The sequence below is a fragment of the Bos mutus genome, chromosome 10 (assembly GCF_027580195.1).
Source record: "Bos mutus isolate GX-2022 chromosome 10, NWIPB_WYAK_1.1, whole genome shotgun sequence".
Lineage (NCBI taxonomy): Eukaryota > Metazoa > Chordata > Mammalia > Artiodactyla > Bovidae > Bos > Bos mutus.
In genome coordinates this window covers 26,434,998-26,455,155 of record NC_091626.1, presented here as the reverse complement: position 1 = coordinate 26,455,155, position 20,158 = coordinate 26,434,998, and the positions used below count along the sequence as shown (strand labels likewise).

At 45.0% G+C, this 20,158-nt stretch overlaps 1 protein-coding gene across 1 annotated transcript in view; it reads left to right on the top strand.

The window, feature by feature from the left end:
* Nucleotides 1–20,158, top strand: part of TTC9 (tetratricopeptide repeat domain 9) — a 35,198-nt gene that overhangs the window by 1,338 nt on the left and 13,702 nt on the right. The gene's annotated exons all lie outside the window — the stretch shown is intronic.

Sequence of the window (20,158 nt, the reverse complement as noted above, 5' to 3'; positions counted from 1 at the left end):
ACTGCTAGGCTTTGAGGAAAAGGGAGTCCTTTTATTGGGATAAGAAATTCCCAAGTACACTTTGGAGATTAAGGTCAAAGTCGGGCATTTTTAAAAATTAACAGGAAATTTTAAAGTCTCTAAAACGGAGGAGTCTGGGTCATTCCAGGGCCTTCCTGAGAGAAGGTGGAAGAGGTTGGCAGAGGCCTTATATTTGAAAAGCAGTCTTTGGTCTTCTCCCACCTCATCTGGTGGGATTTGGGAATGACCCACCTCCTCTAATCAAATTAAAGGCCCTCACTCCTGGTCCCTAACCCTTGAAGTTGCCCAAACTCTTTAGCTCTGGACACTTGGCGCAGAGTTAGGTGAGGAGAATGGGTGTGGCTGGAGATGGATTTGTCTGGAGGCCAGACAGTTGGGGGATGAAAAATATATGTGGATAATTGTGCTCTGTTTCTAAGTGCCAGTCCGCTCTGTTCCCTTGGATGTCTCTAGTGCCTGCCTATCTCTGCTTCCATAAGGCCATATCCAGGGTCATCTTAGAGCCAGGCACTTTGTAATTCGTTAAGTAGTTTACACACGTAAAGGATTAATAATAATAGTAGTAGTAGCGACGGTGGGGATGGTGCTGCTGATGGCAGTCCTACTGGTAACTGCAGCAGGTAAAGTAGTAGTAATATGGCATAGGTGTATTTCAGTCAATCACAAGGCACATCGTGATTCCCTTCCTTTCCTGCAAGTCTCTGGCATGTTCACTACTGCCTGATGAATGTAAAGGGCAGAGTGGCCATGGGTGGAGAAATCACTAATGTAGTGATTTCAGACTGGCAGTAGAGTCTTCTATTTAGTATTTTCCATGGGCATTCTAGGGTTGCCCCTCACCCCATGCTATTGGCTGCCAGCCTATGGATAGCACAGCCTACCTTCTACCCCAAAGTGGTTACATTTCCATGGTGAAACTGAAGCTGTGTCTTCCTTGGTCAGGCCAGCCCAGTGGGTGGGGCTAAGATCTGGACAGTTCCTCCACTTCCACGCCCACCCCCCCCCCCCACACTCCTGGAAAACTTTAGTGGTGAGAGAATGGAAAGTAGCAACGGCAGATTTCCCCTTCTGCTGCTTGTTCCAGTGCTCACCACTTATTAATATTCATAATTTATGGATTGCAAAAGTAATGCATGCCTATCGAATGTATTTTCTTTTAGAAAATGCAAAATTACCTATGGTCACAGCAACCTAAAGAAATCCATTGTGATATATTTCCTTCCTCTATCTTTTTCTTTACTTAAATGTAAACTGTTTACAAAGTGAAGGACCTCCTGCGTCCTGTTTTTATGCCCAGTCGCCATTGTATCTATCAGAGCATTTTTTACACTTCACTGAAATCTTTTTGTGAAGATTATTTTCAAGGGCAACCTAAAAATTTTAAATACGTGTTTACAATGATCATTTGATGGAAAGAGGAAGAAATATGGTCCCTATTATTGTTGTTAAGACCAGAGCAATGCAGTGTGGCCTGTAAGATAATCTTTCCCCCTGTGCCTGATTGAAGGGAAGAGATAGCAACTGCAAGTTTGTTCTGGCAAAAAGGCAACTGGCCCTTCCATCCGGGCTGCAGTGCTGGCTGAGCAACCCAGTGGGCTCCAAGTAGGAACAGTCTGAAGATGTTGGTCCTCTCAAGAATCTGTCCTTCTACACAGCTGTGCATAGAGGAAGAGCTTTGGGGTTTAGAAGCAACATGGACTAGCTCAGAAATACCTGGAGGATTAGGCCATGTTGCTAAGGGCATCTCAGCACCAAACAAAAACTGTTGTGAGGCTTCTGGAGGAAATCTAGGTTCAGGTGGTCCTTGTACTCTGCATGGAAGGCCCCAAGAGAACAGCAAGTGGGCAGTTAGAATCTGCTAAGAGATATTCACCGAAAAATCCATTTAGATGACTTGAAGTGACCATTTGAAGGGTATGCAGGCAATTTGCAAGGTGCCTATGGTTGTGGTCTGTTCTGGCTTAGAGTTTCTCTCTGATTAGTAGGGATCTGGCCAGTGGTGCAAGTCTTCTCGATTTGATTGTGCATGTCTTATTCTCTAAGAAATTCAAGGGAAAAGATAGGCAGCATCTTCTTCCTTCAGAATTTCTAATGATTTTGATACAATGATTAGAAAAGATATTCTGACCTGCCAGGGGAGATGTAGACATGTAATTCTTACCAAGGCTACAAAAGAGGCATATACTGGCCAACTGATCGACTCCCATTGACCTCAAACAAGACACAGGGCTCCCCTGGGGCCTTGGAATGGTCTGTGCAAAACCTCTTGAAGGACAGAGCCTTTTGCTTTACATCTGTTCCTGTGGGATTGTGAGGGCCCCAGCTGGGATGTGATCAAAAGGTTGTAATGCATGACTTTGTGGGTATTTTCAAATGATGTTCAAGACTCAGATGCCCACAGTGGAGATGAGTGCTGGCAGGCCATGGCATTGAATCTGAAGGCTAGATGAGAGTCAGCTTAGGCCCCTATTCCTGGCACACCCTGTGGCTTTGTATAAGTCCCTACCACATTATTTTATATCCATCTTCCTATCCATTTAGAGCTATGTTTGGGAGGGGTTTTATTTGTTTTACCAAAGGACAGGTAATTTCTATTGAATTAAAAGTCCCAGGAGAGGGGAATGACACGGCCTAAATAAGTCACACCTGAAAAAGGCCTGGATGAGAGTCAGTTTTATCAGTACTTGTTTTATCTTCAAGCCATAGAACCAGAGCCAGGTACATAATTTGTGGGGCCCAATGGAAAATGAAAATGTGGGCTCCTTCTTCAAAAAGCAGAAGAAAATTGTCCTTAAAGGTCTTAAAAAATAAAGCTTTTCCCCTTTCATGATCTCTCTCGACATGGTGTTTTTATCTGCTATTTAATGTCATTATTAGAAAATGATAATTTTAAAGGATTGGCGTGAATTAGCCATTCATCTTTATAGTGTGCAGTGCCAGTTTTAAGTGGAAATACAAGAGCACTTAACTGGGATGTGAAATCACCTAAGTTCCACAGTTCACATTTTGCAGTTGGTACGTGCATATGTACTTTATTCCTGCTGGAACTGTGAAAATGCTGACAAAATGAACTCAACTGCTTTTATTTCACTTTTTATATGCATACTTTTTTTGTGCCCTCTTTACCAATCTTGCCTTTCTGATGAGTAAGGAAAGGAAAGGGAGCTATTCCTTACTCCCACCCAAATCTTTCCTTCTCTGTCATCATTTTCAGCCTAAGTGGTTGGCTAGCACAGGGAAGTAACTTAAGCAAGAAAGGATATGCTGGGGTTTTAGGTTATTTGTGTTTCGTAGAACACTGTTGCTTCCTTTCTGCATTTGAAGCAATTTCTGGGTTGAATGGAAAGCCTGGCCTCTTTGGGCTGTCAGTGTAGGTGCTTACTTGGTTATAGACCAAACACCCTTACCTTATGTTTGCTGAACTCCCCTTTTTTGGAACCACTGTATGCTTATGGGGCACTGTGAATGCTAGGTACTACATGGGGTTGCAAAGAGTGTTTGTGCCTCTCTTCTGATCATGTTCATGCTCCATTATCCCATTGGGCTTCACTTACAAAAGAAAGAAAGAAAGTGAAGGTGCTCAGTCTTTGCAACCCCGTGGACTGTAGCCCACCAGGCTTCTCCGTCCATGGGATTTTCCAGGCAAGAGTACCGGTGTGAATTGCCATTTCCTTCTCCGGGGGATCTTCCCGACCCGGGAATCAAACCCAGGTCTCTGGCATTGCAGGCAGACACTTTACCCTCTGAGACACCAGGGAAGCCTTCCAAAACATAGTTTCAAAGATAAAATAAGAATTTCAAGAAGTCAACAGCAGAGCATTAAATCAAATACAAGGAACTTCTGAACATGGGTCCTGTGTGACTGTACACTTGAAGCCACCCCACAATGGGACACCAGTAGATGATTGAGCACATGCATCTAAGGTGGACAAAACTAGATACAGACTCTGAGGCAGATTCTAAGACAAAAGGTACCTGACAGAAATCGGTGTGGGAACCAAAGGACTGAGCATGAAGATGGATAAATTAAGAATGCAAGAATCAGTTGTTAAAAGAAGAGGTCAAGAGCTAGAGACAAGCAGTAACCTGGTAACCAGAAGATGAGTTGTTGGGATAAGAACTGGCAAAGGAAGGGGAAAGAAGAGAGAGGTTTCATGTTAAGATGCTCAGCCAAGATCTTGCCATCTGGATGGGAGAGCTTGACCCGCCAAGCCATTGTTGACCCAAGGCTGGTCCTCGGGCAGCCCCTTGACCAATAAATCTTAAGCCTGTAAACATGACTTTGAAGATCATCTTCCAAGAAAGAATATGAGAATTTAAACTTGTAGAATGCTTTCAAGAAAAGAATATGCCAAATGTAGACTTCAGGCTGAGTTTCTGAAGTGGATTCTGAAGTTCCTTAGTTTCCCTACGAAACTAAGTAGTGAGTTGGATGGCTCATAGCCAGCGACTCTCTAGGACATCTGGAAGTAAGAGTCCCTATAGCCAAAATGCAGGGGAGTGCCCCATCCAAGTCACAGGGACTTGCTGCAGGGTGGACAGGAGGGCCAAGATGTAGAGCAGCCAGAAACTGTTCCCAGAGCTTCACAGGTTGGGAGTGACCTGTGAGATGGAACATTCTCTCCTGCCAGCTGTTTTCTTTCATCACCAGGTTGTACCTCCTGCATACAACTAGGATGAAAACACAGTGTTTCACCCAACCAACCAGCAATTTCCTAATTTCCAGATATTTGGCTTTGGGAAATCAGATGTCCATGCTGGGACCAGATTGTCACTAAGATGATACTGCGGTCCATTCCCAATCACATAGCAGCAGCCACGGCTCTAGCATGGACAATGTACCAGATATTAAAAAAGCCAAAGCTAAGGGAATTCCCTGGCTGTCCAGTGCTTAGTATGTGGTGTTCTCACTGCCAAGGACCAACGTTCCATCCCTGGTTGGGAAAGTAAGATTCTGCAAGCCATGCGGTATGAGATATGTGTGTCAGTGGGGAAGGTACTTTAAAAAAAAAAGGCCAAAGATAATACTACATATGATTAAAAGTGTTTATGGGCTTCCCATGTGGTGCTAGTGGTAAAAAATATGCCTGCCAATGCAGGAGATGAAAGAGACGTGGGTTTGACCCCTGTGTTGGGAGGATCCCCTGGAGGAGGGCATGACAACTCACTCCAGTATTCTTGCCTGGAGAATCCCACGGACAGAGAAGCTCTGGCAGACTACAGTCCGTATGGTCGCAAAGAGTAGGACATGACTGATGCCACTTAGCAGGCACATACAGTCTTCCTCATGGATTTCATATTGCCTTGAAATTATTATTAGGGTAAAGCTCATTATCTTCCTTTTATGCATACATACACATTTTCATATCAGCAACGAAATGATGCCATGTCTGGTAGGACTCAAAACCAACAGTTCCCAAATTTTATAATAAACTATACTGAAAAATTATAATATATATATATATATCTGAATCACTTTGTCATATACCTGAAACTAACATAACATTTGTAAATCAACTATACTTCAATTTAAAAGAAAAAAGGAAGCAGATGTGATGTGTAGTGCCAAGGAGAGTTGACTTGAATCAGAAAAGTCTTGGGTTGAAATGTATCCAAGTGAAAAAAAAAAAAAGAAGAAATGTATCCAAGTGGACCTTCTCTTCTTGTTCAGCCAAAAGGAGTTTAAAACAGCACTCAAATTACAGACAACATTACACAGAGGAAGACTGTGGAGCAAAGGTTTCCCTTCCACAGTGTGTCCATGTGTAAAAAATGAAAGTGCTAAGGAAGTGCTAACTAGCTAGCTTGAGTGTTATGTAAAATCAGAATTATGATTTCAGATTTGGATATGACCCTTACTGTGGTGTGTGAATTTCCTTGTCAACATCACCACCTTGTCATCAACATGAGCTTAGACACTTCCAAAAATAGGGATACTCACCACTACCTAAAGTGACTTATTTAGCAACCACCACCACAAAACAACAGCTACAATGATGATGACAGTCACAACGATGGCAGTAGAGACTACCGTGACGGGCCCAGTTTCTGGCATCCAGTAGATTTTCCATGAATGTGTTTGAAAGGAATGAAAATGCTCATCCCAGCATTTGTCTCATATTAAGGATCCAAGAAATTCAATCCTTAATATTAATTAATATTAATTGAGCAACTAATAGGCGCTAGACCCTGGGCTTGAGAGCTGGGTACACAGACAAGGTCACTGAACTTACATATATACCTATGTAACTTGTGAGACAGAAAATCCAAGCTCAGAACAGTTAAGTCCCTTGCCCATGGTCACATAGTTGTATATGGCAAACTGGAATTTCTCATCTCCCAGGTCCCTAATTTGAAAGCCTATGATTTTAAACACTCACCCCACACCCTCCATCTTTAGAAGTTTCTTTCTTAGGTACAAAAATTTGCCTCCTTGAAATTTCTATCGATCCATTCGTAGTCTATCTACCTTTTGAAGCAACACAGAATACATCTCATCAGTGTAACAGGGGAAACCCTTGACATTTTTAGGGCAACTTGCTTGCCCATCCTCCAGTTTTGTCTTCTGTAAGTTATTCCTTTTTTTATTTTAATGAAAAAAAAGTCACTACTTTTTTTTTTTTTTTACCGTGATGTGCTTTGTATGTTTAGGATTCCCATTTCATGACCATCCTGGGTGGTTAAGGGGAAAGTGTCCTGTACTCTGCACCAGGTTCTATGTCACTAGGAAGGAGACTTGAATTTATATGGACAGAGAGGAATAAGAATCTGATGAGTCACAATTTCTAATGAACCGTATTATGCCCCTCTATCCAGAGTGTGTAAATTCTAGTTAAGAGGTCTTGAGAAATTTAAGTGGATCTGTTAAGAGTAGGAATTCATTTCAGCCATTACTTTTTCAGTGATCAGTTTTGTGGATACAATAAGGAAAATGACCCACTAGAAGAGGAACATCTGGACTTGTCCAGGTGCATTATTGCAGACCCGGTCAGTTTTAATGTCATGAGAGTAATGATCCCATCATTTAAAAATATGTTCCGGTTTAAGTGCTAAATGAGATTGGACACAATATTATTCTGTGTGGCATGGAACATTTGCTCTCCTAACATCCTCTAAAGTAGTATTTATTTTTAAGTTTGTGTTTTTGTGACTGACTGATAAGTTCTAACTTTGGGAGCCAAAACCTCGTGTCCCAAGAAACGAAAACAACCCCTCCCCCAAACCCAGCAGTAAGCAGTCCAGTTGGCTCTGTGTATAGTGGGACGGGAACTGAAGGAGACTCATGTGACAGCTGGTGGCACATTCACTACATACGTGAACTTAATCTGGTTACAAGACCTCTAGTCTTGAGTTTCCTCACTTGCTAAATGGGTATAATCATGCCAGCTTAACTCACAGGGTAAGGATGAGAAGCAAGAAGATAATGTATGAATGTACTTTATAAACTATAAAGTATTGAAGTATAAGTTAGCCTTTGAAGTCAATGGGGGTGTTTAGGAGAAAGACAAAAGAATAGAAAAAAGAAGTGGGGGGCTTCCCTGGTGGCTCAGTGGTGGAGAGCTCACCTGCTAATACGGGAGACACGGGTTCGACCCCTGGTCTGGGACAGTCCCACGTGCGGTGGAGCAACTGGGCCCAGGCACCACAGCTGTTGAGCCTGTGTTCGAGAGCCTGGGAACCACAGTGAATGAGCCCATGTGCCACAACTACTGAAGCCCACGTGCTCTAGAACCCATGCTCTGCACCAAGAGAAGCCTCTACCACAGTGAGAAACCTGTGCAACACAAATGGAGAGTATCCCCTGCTCTCTGCAACTAGAGAAAAGCCCACACAGGAATGAAGACCCCCGTACAGTCAAAAATAAATAAATAAAATTATTTTTTAAAAAAAGAAGTGGGGGGAATACCATGGTAGTCCAGTGTCTAAGACTCCATGCTCCCAATGCCAGGGGACCCGGGCTTGATCCCTGGTCAGGGAACTGGATCCCACATGCCACAGTGAAGACCTGGTGCAGCCAAGTAAATAACAGATAGACATAAAATAAAAAGAAATAAGGAGTGGGAACTGCCCAGTGAAGGAAATTCCCACTAATTCTAACAATTTTCAAAGGGATCCTTGAATAGTATCCCTAGTTGCTGCTGCTGCTGCTAAGTCGCTTCAGTCATGTCCGACTCTGTGCGACCCCATAGACGGCGGCCCACCAGGCTCCCTGTCCCTGGGATTCTCCAGGCAAGAGCACTGGAGTGGGCTGCCATTTCCTTCTCCAATGCATGAAAGGGAAAAGTGAAAGTGAAGTCACTGAGTCATGTCCGACTCTTCTCGACCCCATGGTCTGTAGCCTACCAGGCTCCTCCGTCCATGGGATTTTCCAGGCAAGAGTACTGGAGTGGGGTGCCACTGCCTTCTCCAAGTATCCCTAGTAGATACTAGGAAAAGTCTCTTGATGCATGGTTTCTACATTCAGTATCTATCCCATTTGGTTTCAAACACACACACTCAAATGATTCCCCAATTGCAGGTCATCCACAAAAAGAAAAGCACTTGCTAATAAAGCAAAAGTGTTTCTGATGAGAAGAATGTGACGGACATTCTTTGCAGGCCAAGTTCCCCCACTTGTCTTCAGATGTCCCCATCGAGAACACAGCAGAAGTGTGACTTGATGGAGTGATACAGACAGCAAGTTCTGTCTCTCATTGGTCAGCTGCCTGGAATCAAAGGATCTTGCCTCAAGTTTTCTGACATCCGAGGGTTGGAGTCCAGAATCTCGGAGGTCCTTTCCCGCTCTGCAAAGAATAATTCTCCATTCTTTCTGAACTGGGTGGCCATTACCCAGAATGGGAGAGATCTGTGTGGATGGATAGGAACCAGTCTCCAAAATCTATCATTATGTGAAAAGGCAGGGGTTTCCCTGGTGGTCTAGTGGTTAGGAATCCATCTCCCAATGCAGGGGACACGGGTTTGATCCCTGGCCCGAGATGATTCCACATCCCACGGAGCAACTAAGCCCATGGACCACAACTACGGAGCCAGTGCCCCAGAGCCCACGAGCTGCAACTGCTGAGCCCAGACACAGAACTACTGAGCCCACCTGCTGCAGCTGTTGAAGCCTGCACGCCTAGGGCCTGTGCTCTGTCGCCGGAGAAGCCACTGCAAAGAGAAGCCCACGCACCACAACCAGCGAAAGCCTGTATGCAGCAGCGAAGACCCAGCTCAGCCAAAAATAAATAAATAAAAATCTTTTTTGAAAAAAGGCAGAATGCAGAACAGTGTTTAAAAAGTATAAACTAGCATCAGCATGTACACTAGTACAGTATTTGCTTTCAAGAAGATTATCTGAAATTATGCAAGTGAAGCTGTTCGTTTGAATACAGAACTGGACATTTTTCCTTTTCTTTTTGATGATTATGACTTCATTGTTTTTAGAGCAATTAAAGGTTTATAGACCTGGAGAAGGGAATGGCAACCCACTCCAGTATTCTTGCCTGGAGAATCCCACGGACAGAGGAGCCTGACAGGCTGCAATCCATGGGGTTGCAAAGAGTCGCACATGACTGCGTGACTAACCCTAAAAATTTACAGCAAAACTGAAGGTAAAGAACGGAGATTTCTCGTATACTGTCTGCTCCCATATATGCCTAGCCTGCCCTGGAGTGGTATGTTTCTTACAATAATCTGTATTGACCCAGAACGATCACCAAAAGTCCGTGGTTTACTTCGAGGTTCTCTCTCCTGTTGTACATTCTGTGGACTTAGACAAATGTATGATGACATGTCCATGTCACTGTGGTGCCATACAGAGTGCTTTCCCTGCCCTTAACATCCTCTGTGTGCTTCCTCTTCATCTCTTAGCCCACCCCAGCCCCTGGCAGCCACTGACCTTTTTACTGGCTCCATCGTTTGCTTTTTCCAGAATGTCCTATAGTTGGAATCGTACAGTGTGTAGCCTTTGCAGTCTAATTTCTTTCACTTAGTCATATGCATTTAAGGTTCCTCTGTGTTCCTTTTTTAACTTTTTCTTCTAAATCTTTCTATAGTGTATGACTTTTCTAAGTATATGCATTATTATTTTTATTTTTAACGAAAAACGATGACAGGATTATCTGTGTGGAAAGATTATGCATAGTTTTGCTTCTTTTATTTTCCCCCTAAAAAAAGCCCACCTTATTCACGTAATTTTTAATGCTGTTCTGGATGTTACCTGAGTCTTGTCTAATCATGTCAGAATGTGACACATAAGATGTCAAGCAAAATTATCCCAAGCCCCAAACTTTCTCTTATTATCCCATCTTATGACTTATCCTTTCTGCAGTGCCCATCACCCCAAAGCACACACAGGGCTAGGTCCTGGCAGCATGGTACCCCCACAGCAGGGGGATGGTAGCACATGAGTGATGGTGTGAATCTGCTGGTGAGATAGGGAAGAAAGTTGAGTCAGAGCTTGTGATACAGACTGGTCCTGAGCAGTTGTGATGTGCCTCTGGTGTAGAGGAAGGGACCGTATCGGTGGTCCATGACCAAGATTCTTTTCGGCCCCTGAGTCTAGGAAATCCTGCCCCGTCAGTAGCTCAGAAACAGCACCCGGAAGGAAGCTCACTGGCTCATCAGATCCTTATTGGATGCTTGCCATGGCTGTTAAATCTCAAACCCACTGTGTTCTCCACAGAACATGGCACGGGGTTGTGGGAGCAGGGTTCTCATCTAGACTCTGCTGCTCACTTGCACTGTGATTTTGGAAAAGTCACATCACTCCGAGCCTCAGTTTCCTCATATGTAAACAGCAAGGTGTTGGGTCAGATGCCCTCCAAGTCCCCTTTCGGAAGTGTTGAGCCGTCTAGGATTTTGAAAACTGTCTAGTGTCCCCACCCCACCCCCACCCTCCTCTAGCCTCTCTCTCTTCTGGAAGCAAGCAGATTTAGAAAGGAAACAGGAAACAAGCTCCCTTTTGTTCTAGTTTACTGATAGGTGCTGACAAATAGGCATGAGAGATCTCAACCAAGATTTCCAAGGTAACCTTGCAAATATGAAGGTAAACCAAAATAAAGGAACCCACAGTCTTGCAGAGTGAGAGTCAGACAGAGGGTCTCCGAGAGGAACGAGAGTGGGGTTGGAAGCCTCTTTAAAATATTACCTGGGTGCTGGAATCTAAAGTGATGGCACCAGATATTACCTATTGCTGCTAGATCTTCTCAGATTATTCCAAAATTCAGACTTTGATTCTTAGCAGGCCATCATTCACCCTAGGAAATCTGGCAAAACTAGCTACATTAGACCAGGAAGTTCTGTTGGAGCCAGTAAAAGGCTTTTAAGAAATGAGCTGGGAGTGGTGGGGCCAAGCGTTTCAGGGAACAGTTGCTAAGCTGTAGCATCTCAGAGAGTTGCTACCCTTGGCTTAAGACTGGAGAGCCCTGAGGAGTCTCGGCCAGGTCCTGAGCACATCTGGACCAGGATGTGATTCTGGACCTATTGCTTGTGCAGAGTCAGAACTTAGCTCCTTTCTCAAATGGACCCGAACCTCAGATTGCAGATGCCAACTGGTCATTGGAACTTGTGTCTCTGACACCTCCAGGGAGAGAAAGGCTGTGTCCCTGTGTGTGCCAGTGAAAATGGGGTAGGGGGGTGAAGAGAGGAAGCAGAGAAGCACAGAGAAACAGGCAGGCACAGACTTAGACCCCAGAAAACCTAAGGACAAGGAGGCCTAATGGAAAGGAACTTTACTTAGCATAAGAGGGTCTGGCTTTGACCCCTGACTTCCCATCTACTCCTCCATTAACCTTGGTACAGTCCCAATCTTAACAAGCTTCTGTTTCCATTATAGCATGGGAGCAATAATATGCACCAGATCGGACTGTGATGATTGAAATTAAAGGATACATGCATGCATGCCCACTACAGTGCCTAGCACGTAACTGATGCTTAATAGGTGATGGCTATATGTAAATCTAGCTTCTCTGGTGGCTCAGGCGGTAAAGCGTCTGCCTACAATGCGGGAAACCTGGGTTCAATCCCTGGGTTGGGAAGACCTCCTGGAGAAGGAAATGGCAACCCACTCCAGTATTCTTGCCTGGAAAATCCCGTGGACGAAGGAGCCGGTAGGCTACAGCCCATAGGGTTGCAAAGAGTCTGACACGACTGAGCGACTTCACTTTCTCTTTCATGTGTAAATCTAACTCCTACTCCAGTAAGTGCTGTGGCAGGAAAGTGTGCAAGAGGGGAGGACAAAGGACTCAGCAAAGGAGACTGGGGGAATATGGGAAGCAAGTGAGCAAAAGAGGGATCAGGGCAAGTCTCAGCTCTTAAGTGTCTGCAGGGCAGAGGAGGTGAGCAAGATGTGAACCGAGAGCCTTTGGTGTGGGTGTTTCCTACCTGGGCCCACGAGGCTGGGTGAACAATAATCCACCAGGCTTCCTCTGAAAGGCAGCTGATCTCCTGCAGGACCAAGGGCCATGGGACCCCTAAGGTTTGTGCCTGCTTCCATTTTCTCAGGGTATAAGTCAAGCCATTGACTTGTAACATTTAGAAACTGCTGGGTTCTAGGCAGACATGTCTCTGGCCTGAGATCGTGCAGGCAAATAAGCCTCAGACAGACGGTGTCTGTTCTCCACCCCTTTCCATCCTCCGCCCCAGGATGCTCTGACCCATTCTTTGAACTGAACTAGCAGAGAAAGAACCTCGGACTCTCTCACAAGTCAGACCAGTTCAGAGTCTGAGAGCAGAGAGCAAGGATGTTCCAGGAAGAGAAGATTCGTGCTGTGATCTGCTGGGTTCCCTGGGGAGCTTCGCAAGCAAGAAAGCGGGACTGACGGGCTGGGGAGAGGAGGCTGTGGAGGAAGTCGAGGCCCCTGGGAGAGGGAGAGAGGGTGCTAAGCCAGCAGCCTCGTGCCCACTTTGCCTGTCCTCTGGTGCCCTGTGCTGGAGCCAGCTTACTGAGCTGCCTTCCACTGTCAGATGAGGAAAGCCCCTGGGCTTGATTAGGGGTCCTGGGAATAAAAGCCCTCGCAGGTGTTTCTTGGCATGCGTGCTAAGTTGCTTCAGCCACATCTGACTCTTTGTGACCCATGGACTGTAGCCTGCCAGGCTCCTCTGTCCATGGGATTCTCCAGGCAAGAATACTGGAGTGGGTTGCCATGCCCTCCTCCAGGGGACCTTCCCGACCCAGGGATCAAACCCACGTCTCTTACGTCTCCTGCATTGCAGGTGGGTTCTTTACCACTAGTGCCACCTGGGAAGCCCTGTTTCTTGGAGCCTCCCTTTAATCCCAGCTTACAGGCACTCCTCTGCCATGATGCCTCGGGTCCTCTTATGATCCTGGGTCTCTCCAGATGGGCACTTCTCGAAGGGTCAGTGCTTTCTGCTCAGGAAACCCTTCAGCAGCCTTCACTGCGTCTATCCTCCCAGGGTCTCCCCCTGCTCTCTTTGAAGACATAATGGGCAGAGGTAATTTCTTTAAAAAAATAAAATCACAGTTGATGAGGGTATTCTAAAAAAAGATCATTTCTCCCCTAAGAGGAACTCTGATGCCTGTTAGTACAAATTCTTCCCCCTGATACACAAGCACACATTTATTTATTTATTTATTTTCACAAGATTTGGGTTTTACTTGGTTGTGCAATGTTTGGGTTGCACAAATGTTAACAAGTTTTTTCACCAATGTTTTCCACTAAAAACATTTCTCAGTGTAATTATCTGTTTTTCTACAGCATGATTTTAATGTCCATGTCATGTTCTTATACCAGTGCCCCATTATTTATTTAACCAGTCTCCTACGGGTGGATCTATAAGTTATTTCCAACACTTTGCTAATATGTACAATGCTGCCACAGAGAAGCCACAGAAGTGTTCTTTCTGCTACATGTGTGCCTATTAACTAACTTATCCCCAAACATATCTGGTGCCATGGAAGAACGGTGGGAGAGATGATCAGAACAGGAGAGGTGTTTTTTAAAGTCTAAAAAGAGTACAGGATGGCATTTTGGCTTCTGAGATTCTTTTCCCCCATCCTAATTCAGAATTCCTGCCAATGGGCATGACACGGGTACTAGCCAGAGCTGACAAGATAAAGATAACCTCAGGTAATGAGTTTCTTCTGAATCTATCTGGGTATATACCCATCATCACATTCCAAATGGCCCAACTGGTTCTTTCAGAGTCCACTTCTAACCCGACAGGGTGCGAATGGAAGCAAACAATAATCCTGGCCTACCTTCTGCCTCCTGCTCACTCCTCTCTTCGTGTATGCCACAATGAAGTCATGTAAGAAGCGGGGGCTGGGGAGGGGATAACTCGTAGGTAAGATGCCGTAGCAGCCAAGTCTCCTTCCTTCATGAACAGGAGCACGTGACAGGCAACAGAAAGCTGAACTGACCTCAGACTTTGACATTACAACTCTTGAGCAGATTCCAGTATCCATCACAGGGGTTCCCACCTCCGCTAATGCCTGATGACCTGAGGTGGAACTGATATAATCATAATAGAAATAAAGTGCACAATAAATGTAATGCATTTGAATCATCCCGAAACCATCCCCCCCAACCCCACCCCCACCCCACGAAGTCCAAGGAAAAATTGTCTTCTGTGAATCTGGTCCCTGCTGCTAAAAAGGTTGGGGACCTTAAAGGACTGTCAACATAAGCCTTTAGCTTATAAGATTTTAGAGTGGCTTTTCACCTTCGTTCTTCTGCTTGCTATTTTGTAAGCCAAGTACTGGTCAACAAGCGTATAAAGAATATAAGGGTATAAGAATATAAACTCCCTGAAGATATCAATATCTTTTGAATATCTCCATTTCTTTATGAAGCCCTGGCACAGCCTGTGGTGAATGAGTTCTCATAAAATAAGTTTACAAAGAGTCTGTACCGAGGATCGTACAGTGATTGTGAGAGGCATGCAGCAGCCCTTGAACACTGGGGGCATCCATCTGAAGAATACAAAGGGCAGGGAAAAAAGGGCAACTTGGGAATGGTGAAAAGAAGAGACCTCCAAAAATAATGTTGCTAAAACAAAATGCAAGAAACACTTGGCAATGTTTATTGAATCCAGGGCAAGCATGTGCTGCTGCTGCTGTTGCTGCTAAGTCACTTCAGTTGCGTCCGACTCTGTGCGACCCCATAGACAGCAGCCCACTAGGCTCCTCTGTCCCTGGGATTCTCCAGGCAAGAATACTAGAGTGGGTTGCCATGTCCTTCTCCAGTGCATGAAAGTGAAAAGTGAAAGTGAAGTTGCTCAGTCGTGCCCAACTCTTAGCGACCCCATGGACTACAGCCTACCAGGCTCCTCTGTCCATGGGATTTTCCAAGCAAGAGTACTGGAGTGGGGTGCCATTGCCTTCTCCAAAGCATGTGCTAGAACTGGAAAAATACAAGGTCAGAAATTAATATGAATGGAATCCTAGGAGATTTATCCCATGAGATAAAGCCAAATGACTTGTAGTTGTGAGAGCAGCATCAGCAGTAGTAGGGGAACTCTACCTAGGTGCCAGGGAGGGCAATTATGGTGAGAATGAAGATACTGCCCCCTGAAGGGTCCTGGCTCCCTGAGTCAGCCAGCTTCCCATTATCATAGGTTCTTAGTGCCTTAGACTTGGAAAAGACCTTTGGGGATCTGTGAGTCTAGGTCTCTTTGCCCACCAGAGCCAATGTGGACTTGGGCTTAGACAATCCTGGCTCTTTTTCTAAAAATCAAATGGCCCTAGAAAATCACTTAGCTTTCAGCCTCAGCTCTTAGATGCAAAACACATTAGACCTGTTTTCCCAGAGTCACTGTCAAGGTCAGATGAGTCGTGAAACACTATACAAGTGTTTGGTATTGCTACTTACTGAGAGTACAATGTATGTAAACCAGTATGATTTAGTTTTTCTGTGCGGGGTTTTAAAGATGCTTTAAACCCCCAAAGATGCTACACATGCTTGTCTGGAAGGCAAAGAAGATATGTGTCAAAATAACTACAATTATGGGCATGAGCTGAGTCTTGGGCTGTAAAAAGTGATTTCATTCTTTGGAAAATGAAAGGTTCCACTTGTTGATCATACCTGTGGATCTGGCTTCACTAGAAAACGACCTCCCTACACATTCTGTTGACTTGCTCTTTTGGGCTTCGCTGGTAGTTCAGTTGGTAAAGAATCCGCCTGCAATGAGGGAGACCCCATTTCAATTCCTGGGCCAGGAAGCTCCCCTGGAGAAGGGATAGGCTATCCACTCCAGTGTTCATGGGCCTCCCAGGTCGCTCAGATGGTGAAGAATCCACCTGCAATGCGGGAGACCTGGGTTCAGTCCTGGATTGGCAAGATCTTCTGGAGGAGGGCATGGCAACCCACTCCAGTATTCTTGCCTGGAGAATCCCCGTGGACAGAGGAGCCTGGCGGGCTACGGTCCCTGTGGCCGCAAAGAGTTGGACACGACTGAGCGACTAGGCACAAAGCACACGTGTTCTGTGAAATTGTTACCCTTAGTCAGGGGTGTGCTGTAATTTATAATTTACAGGTTTTTAGAAAACTAGTTATTTCTCAGCAAGTTTGAAAAGAGGGAAATTATCTGATCTTGATAAAAAGCATCTACTGAAGAAACTAAAGCTAACATCATACTAAATGGTGAGAGACTTAGTGCTGTCCATGACTCTTCGTAGCAGCATCACTGATAATAACCCAGTACTGGAAATGACCCAGCTGTCCTTCAACAAATTAACAGTTTAACAAAGTCTGGTCCACTCACACCATTGAATACTACTCAGCAATGAAAAGGCGTGAACTATCAATACTTGCAACAGCTTGGATGCATCTCAAGGCGCCTTATGCTGAGTGAATAAAAGCTGATTTCCAACAACTTCATACTATATGATTCCATTTATATAACACTTTGAAGTGACAAAATTTACAAACGGAGAACAGATTACTGGTTGTCGGGTGAAAAAGGAGGTGGGCCTACAGGAGGGACTCTTGATGAAACTGTTCTGTAACAACTTTTGGGGATAGACAGAGGAAACTATGTTTGTGATAAATGGCATAGAACTAACATACACACACACCAGTCTGTGCCAGTCAGCCCTAAAGGAAATCAACACTGAGTATTCATTGGAGAACTGTTGCTGAAGCTAAAGCTGAAGCTGCAGGACTTTGGCCACCTGATGCAAAGAGCTGACTTATCGGAGAATACCCTGATGGCTGGGAGGGCTTGATGGCAAAAGGAGAAGGGGGAGGCAGAGGATGAGATGGTTAGATAGCATCACTGACTCAATGGACATGAGTTGGAGTAAATTCCAGGAGATAGTGGACAGAGGAGCCTGGTATGCTGCAGCCCATGGGGTTGCAAAGAGTCAGACCTGACTTAGTGACTGAGAAACAACAACAAGGTTGGACTATCTGAATAAGATCTGTGGATTGTGTCAGTGTCAACATGATAGTCAATATATTATACTGTGGTTTTATTAAGATATTATCATTGGGGAAACTGGGTAAACGGTGCGAGGATCTCTGTATTATTTCTTACAAACTGTGTGAATCTAAAACTGTCTCAATAAAAATTTGAATTAAAAAATAGTATCATTGGGGTTAGTCTTGCCAGTGGCAGCTAAGATAGATGTTGTTTTAGGAAGAAACCAGAGACGTGTCACATCGACCCTATTAGTATCACAGTCGACTCTCAATGGAACCGGAGATGCAGGTGGTTTTAGGACATAAAAGAGAGAAGCCTTGGTGGAAACTCTGCACTTGGTTTTGTTTGTTTGTTTTTGTCTTTGAAGGCAGAGAAACAAGAGGAGTAGAGGGTCCTGGAGAGTTACGTAGGAAGCTTCCAAATGATATGCGTACAGATAAAGTACGCAAATAAAATGAACACAGTCTCCATCAGGGTTCCACAGTTACACCTGACAAGAAGCAGAACTCGAGCCTCAAAGCTGCCTAATGAAGAAACTGAATTAAAATTCATTATAGGCAGTTGAACACTCTAGGAGAGCACTGTGGGTAATGCTTAAGAGCATGGTCTTAGGTGACGGGTGGCTTAGAATCAATCCCAGCCCTGACACTTATTTAGCTTTGTGACCTTTGGCAAGTGACTGAAGGTCCTTGGGCCTCAGTTTCCCCATCTGGAAAATGGACAAAATACTAGACCCTACCTCACAGGGTGTTGTCAGGATTAAACAAGTTAATGCTCAGACTACTGCCTGGCCCATTCATGCTTGATCGAGGTTACCTGCTCTTACTCTTATTACCCTTTCTAGGAGAATAGATGAATACCATCTCCTGGTGCAGGGCTGGATTCTCCAGAGCTCATCATGAAACATGTCAGCCTTCTCCCTGTTTCTTCATTTCCTTGACCTGGGCTTCTGTTCACCAGTCAGAAGTCTGTAATCACCAAGAAGAAAATAACCCTTAATGTCATATGTTGACTAAGAACAATTGTTTGCTTAGGTGTGCACCGAACTGAACTGAAGGTCTTCTGGGACCTGTTTGCCCTTGGGGGTAATCTTGGGGCTCCCAGTAGCTATTCTGGACTCTCATGGTTTAACAATGGATGTTCCTTAGGAAACATACATTGAAAATGCTAGAATGTAAAGCACTAGCTCAGGTGAGGTGGCCCACCTGCAGGTGCCCACTGGGAACTTATTAAACATGTGGATTACAAGGACTTCCCTGGTGGTCCAGTGGTTGAGATGCCGCACTTTCAACACAGGGGGCACAGGCTCAATCCCTCCATGGGGAACTAAGATCCCACATCGGTGCAACGTGGCAAAAAAAAAAAAAAAAAAAACAACACCAGAATTAAAAAAAAACAAAGCGAAAAACTGGATTACAGGGTTCTTCCCTAGACCTTTGGAAGCCGCATTGCTGGACATGGGGCCTGAGAATCTCCATGTTAACTAATGATGATTAGTTAGCATGGATGATTTAATGAGAAACACTCGTCAGATGTCAGGGTCTGGCACTTGAGAAACCCTGACTTTTCTCATCCTGCACACAAGCCTTCAAAGTCGTGCGTGCACGCGCGCGTGTGTGTGTGCGTATATGCTTGCATGCTCAGTCACTTCAGTCTGACTCTTTGTGATCCTGTGGACTGTAACCCACCAGGCTCTTCTGTCCATGGGATTCTCCAGACAGGAATACTGAAGTGGGTTGCCATGGCCTCCTCCAAGGAATCTTCCCAATCCAGGGATTGAACCCATGTTCCTTATGTCCCCTGCACTGGCAGGCAGGTTCTTTACCACTAGCGCCACTTGGGAAGCCCCCCTTCAAAGTAGACAGCAGCTGTAATTACCTTTGTGCTATGCTGTGCTTAGTCACTCTGTCATGTCCAACTCTTTGTGACCCTGTGGACTGTAGCCCACCAGGCTCCTCTGCCCATGGGGATTCTCCAGGCAAGAATACTGGAGTGGGTTGCCATGCCCTCCTCCAGGGGATCTTCCCAATCCAGGGATCGAAACTAGGTCTCCCACATTAAAAGGTGGATTCTTTACTGCTTGATCTTTATTTTTACCCAATTCAAAACCAAATCTCTGAGAGGCGAGCTCTTTTAACCCAAGGACACCGGGTGAGTGCCAGTGCTGGGGACATTGTCTTGAATCAGCTAACTCAGAGGCACCGAAACTGGCCAGCCATTTCTCTACTAAAAATATTTCCCTCCTCCCTCAAAGGCCATCTCATGCTCTGTAGAGTCAGGAACCAGACCTGTTCATTTTTCTTCCACATCTGGCTTTCAGAGCTCCTAGCTTTCCCAAATTGTTAGGACTCCAGAGGAGCCCAGCAACTTTGGGTCTGTCTGCTACGCCATCCGTAAAGCTATCAGTGAAATACAGACGGTGGTTTCCAGTCATCCACTTGTGATGAGAGAAGGGCTGAGAGTAGGCAGGAGGCAGGATTCCTGTCTGCAGTTTAAGGGTGTAGATGGGTGGAGGGGGCAGCGTACAACCAACTGTGGATTCAGAGGCTATCTAATCTATAAGTGAAAAAAAAATAGTCCCAGAATCCTTCCCCATTCTTTCCCTAAGCCTCCTTTTCTGGCTACAAAGCTGCTTTGTATACCCACCCACCTCCCCCACAAACACACTTTCAAAAAGAAAACCAGTAAGTAAGATTAAGCATCAAACCTAGATATGGGAAATGTTTGGGTCAAGTGTGAGTTTATGTACATCTAAGACCAGGAAATGAAAAAT